General features: G+C 36.2%; 1 long non-coding RNA gene across 1 annotated transcript; it reads left to right on the top strand.

Annotated features, from left to right (window-relative positions):
* The first annotated feature begins 1,406 nt into the window (after positions 1 to 1,406).
* Positions 1,407 to 6,677, top strand: LOC138876469 (uncharacterized). Its single transcript, XR_011401766.1, has 2 exons — positions 1,407 to 4,914; positions 4,986 to 6,677. It is a non-coding gene; the product is annotated as an uncharacterized lncRNA (long non-coding RNA).
* The last annotated feature ends 457 nt before the right edge of the window (positions 6,678 to 7,134 follow it).

The raw sequence follows: 7,134 nt of genomic DNA, 5'->3' as shown, positions 1-7,134 counted from the left end.
TACAATATTCAAACCAAACATACCACAATATTTTAATGTGGGATACACTATCCAAACCAAATATACCAAATTACAATATATTAATGAATAATATAGTATTCAAACCAACATACATAATATTCCAATAAAGAACAATATTCAAAATCAAACATACTACAATATTCTAATTTGGAATACAGTATTCAAACCAAACATACCATAATATTCTAATTTGGAATTCAATATTCAAACCAAATATACCGCAATATTTTAATTTGGAATACAATATTCAAATCAAACATACTTTTATTTTTATTTATTGTGTTTAAATTATTTTACTTAGAATATTAACATTCTTTAATAGTATACAATGACTAGTTTATTGTATAATTTTTTATTGTATAAAAGAAAATAAGGACAAAGATTATAAAAAAAATATTTAATTTAATGATAATCTTTTTTATTCTTTAATTTTGGTCCAAGTTTAAAATGGATGGAGTAAGATTTTGGATTTGCTTCGTATATATGATTTCCTTTAATTTAGGGGACAAATTTATTAGGTAGTTATTGTCCTTTGACTAAATGAATATATGGAGCAATTAATTAATGTGTACTACATGTAATTTTACAACTGAAATATATAGTGTTGAGGGTTCTTTAGAGGGGTATATGATGTAAAGTTCCAATTGAAATATTAGAAGTTTTCTCCCATTAACAACAAGGCAAAAAGTTCAAATATACTCCTAATATTCTGCGTTTTGTCTTATATATGTAATATGTTTATTTTACGACTCATATGAACCCCATCATTACCTTTTGTCTTAAATATATTTTTACCACTAATAGTTTTTAACTGTAAATATTTCGATCAAGGCAGATAAGAGTATATTTGGATCTTTTTAGGTTCTAGAGCATGCTTCAAATTATTGCAAAAATATGTAAACTAATTTGTGGAAAGATTGACCAATTTACATGGGGGTATAGTTACCGCTTTAGTTACTCCGAGGCTTACTTCAGATTATACAGAGGGTATATGTAACGCAATTTGATAATTAAGGGTGATTTGGATCTTTTGTTTGTCTACATGGCTTCACCGTGAAAAATATCACAATCAAGCGTTAGAGGGAGGGGTGAATATGGGACAAAATCAACAATACGGGATTTTTGTAGAGCAAAAGATAAATGGAGGACAAATATAAAACAAATCGAATAATTCATGGTTATATTTAAATGTTTTCCCTTATATAGATATTTTGATTGGATGTCCTAGAAATGACTAAAAGCTATGCACATATGAGCAATAACATAGACATCAGAATATTAACTTTTTTTGGTAATTATAAATTTTATTACCAAGGAAAAATTTACAGAGTGCACGGAAACCTATAAAGTTGGACCACAACCCCAACTTTAGCATACTTCATCTACGGCCAAATACAAGAAGATAGAGAATTACAAACTAGGTTATGTCTTCCTACAAACTAACTAGGGTAGTAGTCAAGTTTCTTCAACTGGATTGTCAATTTCTTCCTCCTTCTACCTCTGCAATGTATGCCTTAAATGATCTGTCTCACTATAGTTATTGCTGGTCTGGTTTTTTGTTGGAAGATTTTGTTGTTCCTTTCCAACCAGGTATAATATACACTTCCTACAAGGGCCATTCGGTATATCTCTGCTTTTGCATTATTACTATAGGCATGCTTTTGCACCCACTCAACTTCCTCCTGCCATCCCATAGTCTGCCGTTGAATTCCCTACCACTGAAGGATCTGCTGTCAAATCTGGGATGTAACTGGGCATTTGAAGAACAAGTGATGTACATCCTCATCAACGCTATCACACAATGGACAGGTCGTGTCATAGTCCATGCCCCATTTTTGCAATCTAGTCCTTGTATATAGTCTGTCTTGTATTGCAAGGTAGATGATGAATAACCACTTGGGGCTGCCCTGGTTGTTGCACATCAACTTCCTCCGATGCACTTTAGAATAATTGTTTCTCAGCTTATTATACATTATCTTTATAGCATATGTCCTACAGTTTAGAAATTCCTCGACAGTTAGACCTGCATTCTCCAGGTATTGTTTAGCCTTTATGATCTTCTGAATCAACCAAGATGCTTGTGTAGCAATGATTTCCATACTTCATTACCCTTACTATAGTAGATATGCACCCATTGTATCCACAGCTTATCCTTCTTCTTACATAAGTTACAGTAGTGCTTAAGTATGGCAGCTTTATTCCATGTGTAGATGTCTGTTATGTTGAGACCATCTGCTGATTTTGGCAAGTAGAGTTTGTACCAAGCTATTAGAGCCTTCTTTGAGCATTCATTATTTCCATTCCAGAGAAACCTCCTAGACATTTGTTTAATCCTCTAAATCACCTTATTGGGCAGGAAGAATATTTGAGACCAAAATTATTGGATGGCTGTGAGTACACTTTTGATCAGCTGCAACCTACCTGCATAGGATAGAAACTTTGCTGTCCAGGAGGTTACTTTCCCTATCATCCTCTCTATCAATGGTTGATATTGCCCAATTGCTAGTCTTTTCGAGCTTAGTGGAACTCCCAAGTACCTGAAGGGGAGAGATCCCATAGAGAAGCCTAACTCTTGTATTATTTCCTGCTGAATCTGGTTTGGCACACCTCCAAAGTAGACAACACTCTTCCCTTGATTGGCTACCAACCCAGATGCCAAGGAGAATTGTTGAAAGCACTTGTACAGTAGCCTGGTAGATACCACATCTCCCCTACAAAACAACAACAAGTCATCTGCGAACCCCAACTGTATTATATTCATCTTGTCACATGGACGATGATAGTTAAAGTCTGGATTATCTTTCAATGTTTTCAGTAGTCTACTAAGGTACTCCATGTCTATCACAAACAGGAACGGTGATAAGGGGTCACCGTGCCTCACTCATCTTTTTGCAGCAAAAGGAGCACTTTGTTGACCATTGATGACTATAGAGTATGAGACTGTCGATTCACATACCATGATCCACCTAACAAATATTTCAAGAAAGTTCAGAGCATTTAGAAATTGTTCTAGAAACACCCATTCTATAGAGTCATAAGCTTTTTGCATGCCAATTTTTATCATGCATCTTGGTGACACCCCTTTCCTCCTATATCCTTTCACTAGTTCATGGCTAAGGATAATATTGTCGGTTAAGACTCTGCCATGTATAGATGCAACCTGGCTCCCATCAATGAGGCTATCTATAACCCCCTGTAATCTGTTAGTGAGCATTTTGGATATGAACTTATAAATTGTGGAGCAGCAGGAGATAGGTCTATATTGTTTTACCGAGGAAGGGCTTTTAACTCTAGGAACTACGGTGATAGATGTGCAGTTTATCGGTTGGTAGAGTTTAATGGTGTCAAAGAAGTTCGGAACAGCTTTAGTTACCTTATCTCCAATCGTGACCCGTGCTTTCTTAAAGAATATTAAGTTAAAACCATCTATCCCTGGAGCTTTGTTATCATCAATCCCCTATAAGGCTTGCCAAACCTCTTCCCTGGTAAATGGTTATGTAAGATGCAATTGTTGTGACCTTGAAAGGATGGATCCACTCCTTATAACATCTAATTGTATAGCAGATAGTGTGGGATTTGCAGCCCCAGATAGGTCCTTATAGAAACCTAAAATCTCCTCCTCTATCCCCTTTTCTGATTGGATAATGTCACCTGTTGTAGTAACAAGTGATTTAATCTGATTCTGAGATCTCCTATTCTTGATGCTGGCAAAGAAATAAGCTGAGTTTGAGTCCCCTAATTTGAGCCACTGTACTCTAGATTTCTTCTTGTATATGCTCTCCTCTATCAGATCTCATTTTTCCAGTTGAGATCTTAGCTCTTCCTCTACTTCAAAGTTATGAGGATCCTAATTATATGTTCTCATATGCTGTTGTAGTAGTTGGAGATCATTCGTGATACTTTTGATTTTATCATCTATCCCAATGAAATCCTCTGTGTTTAAGGCTTTCATTGCTTGTTTCATGGTTTTTAGCTTGAGCCATATTCTTTTTAGGTATTGTGCATTGGTAGTAGCCTTCCAGTTGTCTTCTACTATCTTCCTATAGTTTGGATGATCAACCAGACAATTCAAAAATCTGAAAGGTCTTGGTGTTCTCTTCTATTGTCTCCCCAACTCGATACTTAGTAGTGAATGATCAGAAAAGTATGGGTCTAGGACATGGACAGGAATAGTAGGCATATAGTTCATCCACTCTCCGTTAACTAAAGCCCTATCAATTTTGCCGAAGACATGGCTGTTAGTCCACGTGAAGGGTCTACCTCATCCGGGTTGGTGGGGGGGGGGGGATGAATCACCATGGATCTACAGAGAAACAAACACCAATGAACAAGGCTAATCAACTGGGCAAACAAGGATCTGAGAACAGGCCAAGTACTGGGAAAGGGAAAGGAATAACTGATTTGGTTGACCCAGGTTGACAGTGGCGGTGGTACCACTTGTAATGCAGAGGGTACATATGGGGTTAAATCTATTGAAATTCAGGAAAAACCTACTGCAACAAAGGATCCTAGCAGTATCAAGGTGAATGGCAAAGAGAATGAAGAGGCCCATAAGATGCAAAGAAAAATTGACCTACTTAGAGGGAATGACAACACACAAACCTGGGCAAATATTGTTACAGGAAATAAATTGGCATAAAAAAGCATGGGCCTAAGGTATGTAGCCCCTATTATCCAGGAAGGGAAGACAATTGTTAAACTGGAACCAGAGGATATAGAAGAGGAAAGTACGAAGTGGAAATTGGCTATTGTTTTGTACGTCATTGGAGACTCTCCATCGCTCGGAGCAGTGAAGAGGTTTCTCACAATACAATGGAAGCTTGCAGAAAAGACCCAAATATACTACCACAACGATGACTACTTCGTCATTCGATTCAAGAGCATGGAGGAAAGGTATGATATATTATTTTTAGGGCCTAACACAATTAATAACAAACCTGTGATAATGAAGGAATGGTCTGCAGATTTCAATTTCCAAAATAAAATCCTTAAAACTATCCAAATATGGATTGAATTTCCAAATTTATCTCTAAGCTGTTGGGGAGGGAAGTCACTGAGCAAATTCAGTAGTGGACGAGGTACTCCTTAATACGTTGATGATTGCACTACAAATATTGCACGCATATCATATGCAAGATTACTCATTGAAATGGATGTTACTAGATCAGTACCTAAATGCATCACAGTTCAAGACCCTAAGGGTGGGATGTTTGAACAGGAAGTGGTATATGACTGAGAGCCTAAATATTGTTCTACATGCTTGCAAATAGGGCATAATTGCAAGACTATGAATCTGCAGAAGCAACCTCTGCAAATTCAGAAAGGGAAACAATCAAAGCCTGTGCAAGTGTAGAGAATGAGCGATCAAGTGCTGAAGATAACTGATAAACAGAGTGTACAACCACATAGTGGTAATACTAAACCAACTAATGGAAAAGGATATGGCGACAAAGCACAAGCAAAAGGATGGACGTTGGTGAAAGCAAAATCAGCCACTAAGATGGCTAAAAATTGGGGCACCAAAGAAGGAAATGTTGACACAAACAATGGTTCCAGTTCACTAACACGATGTGTTAATGACCCACCAAGCCAGATCATGGTAGTTCAGCAAGGCAAGTATTGTGAAAGAGGGCAAAGTAGCAAAGGTGATGTGGATGACCAACACCATTTCCCTCTATTACTAAGATGAAAGTCATTACTTGGAATGTGAGGGGAATGAACAAAGTGTATAAGCAAAAGGAGACGAGGGAGTTCATTAAAGAGAATAAAGTTAATATTATAGCTATAGTAGAGCATAAAATACAAGAATATAAAGAGGGTCAGGTGATTAACAAAATTGCACATGCATGGGAATGACTCTTAAATACCTCCCCAAATAATAAAGGAAGAATATGGCTACTATGGGATCCCAAGATTGTTGTGGTCAAGAAGCTCAGCATATATACTCAATACATACAGGCTGCAATCAGTTTTTCTAATTCTACAATAGCCTTTCATTTCACAGTTGTCTATGGTTTGCAAACAGTATATGACATGAAAGAATTATGGGGTAAACTCGGAGAAATAGAGAGTAGACAACAAGAACATGGCTTGTAATAGGAGATTTCCATGCTATTCTTGAGTTTGTAGACAGAGTACATGGTAATATGGTGCAAGACCATGAAATAAGAGACTTCAGAGAATTTGTAGAAGATGCTGGTATGATAGAATATTAGTTTTATTTGAAGAAAATCAAAGAAATACAATCTGATTACTAGTCATGAAGGAGTATGATGTAGGGTTTTCTTCAATATTTAAATTCTATAATTTTCTCACCAACGAGCTCAAACTGGAAAGCTGGAAGAGATCAATAACTGAAAAAAATCTATTTATAAATTTCTTCAAGTTTTTTTCTTGGGTGCAATTGTACTTAAAATTCTTAAGTTCTATTCTGCTATCAAGTTTGAATTATTTATCATTAATTTCTCAATTTCTTTTGGGTTGAAAGTGTGAAGGTACATGAGCTACAAGTGGGAGAAGGGTTGAAGGAGTTAGCGAATTGTTATCTATTAATTTTCCTTTCATTTTCTTCTCTCTCTTTTGTATTTCTATGTTTTTCTCGCTTGATTTGTAGTCGTGACTTTCTGATTTGGATTATTGGAGCATTGTTTCATTGATATATTGAGTGAATATGGGCAATTTGAGTTCCTTGCTTTCTCAGACTTGAGTGAGAAATGAAGGCAATAAGTGATCAGGAGTTGAACTCCAACTCGGATACCTCAAAAAAGAAAATATATAGCTTAATTATTATAATGAGTCTATTTGTACACACAATCAAGCCCTATGATAATACTATCTCTGAGACAATAACATCCACTCGAGTGCATTAGCTAATTAAAATGGACGACGACAACAACAAAAAAACCCAGCTTAATCCCATACGTGGGGTGGGGAGGGTCTAGTGTACGCAACCTTAACCTTATTCTATAAAGGCAGATAAGTTATTTCCGATAGACTCCCGAATTAACGAACAGTAAAATAAACCAACAAACAATAACAACGAGTGACATAACAAGTAATAAAGAATTAGTAATAAAAGAATATAAGAATAGTACTAGTATTACTGGTAAACCT

Source organism: Nicotiana sylvestris, chromosome 8 (genome assembly GCF_000393655.2).
Source record: "Nicotiana sylvestris chromosome 8, ASM39365v2, whole genome shotgun sequence".
Taxonomy (NCBI): Eukaryota; Viridiplantae; Streptophyta; class Magnoliopsida; order Solanales; family Solanaceae; genus Nicotiana; species Nicotiana sylvestris.
The sequence above is the reverse complement of the archived record's forward strand: the minus strand, read 5'-3'. Positions and strand labels throughout refer to the sequence as shown.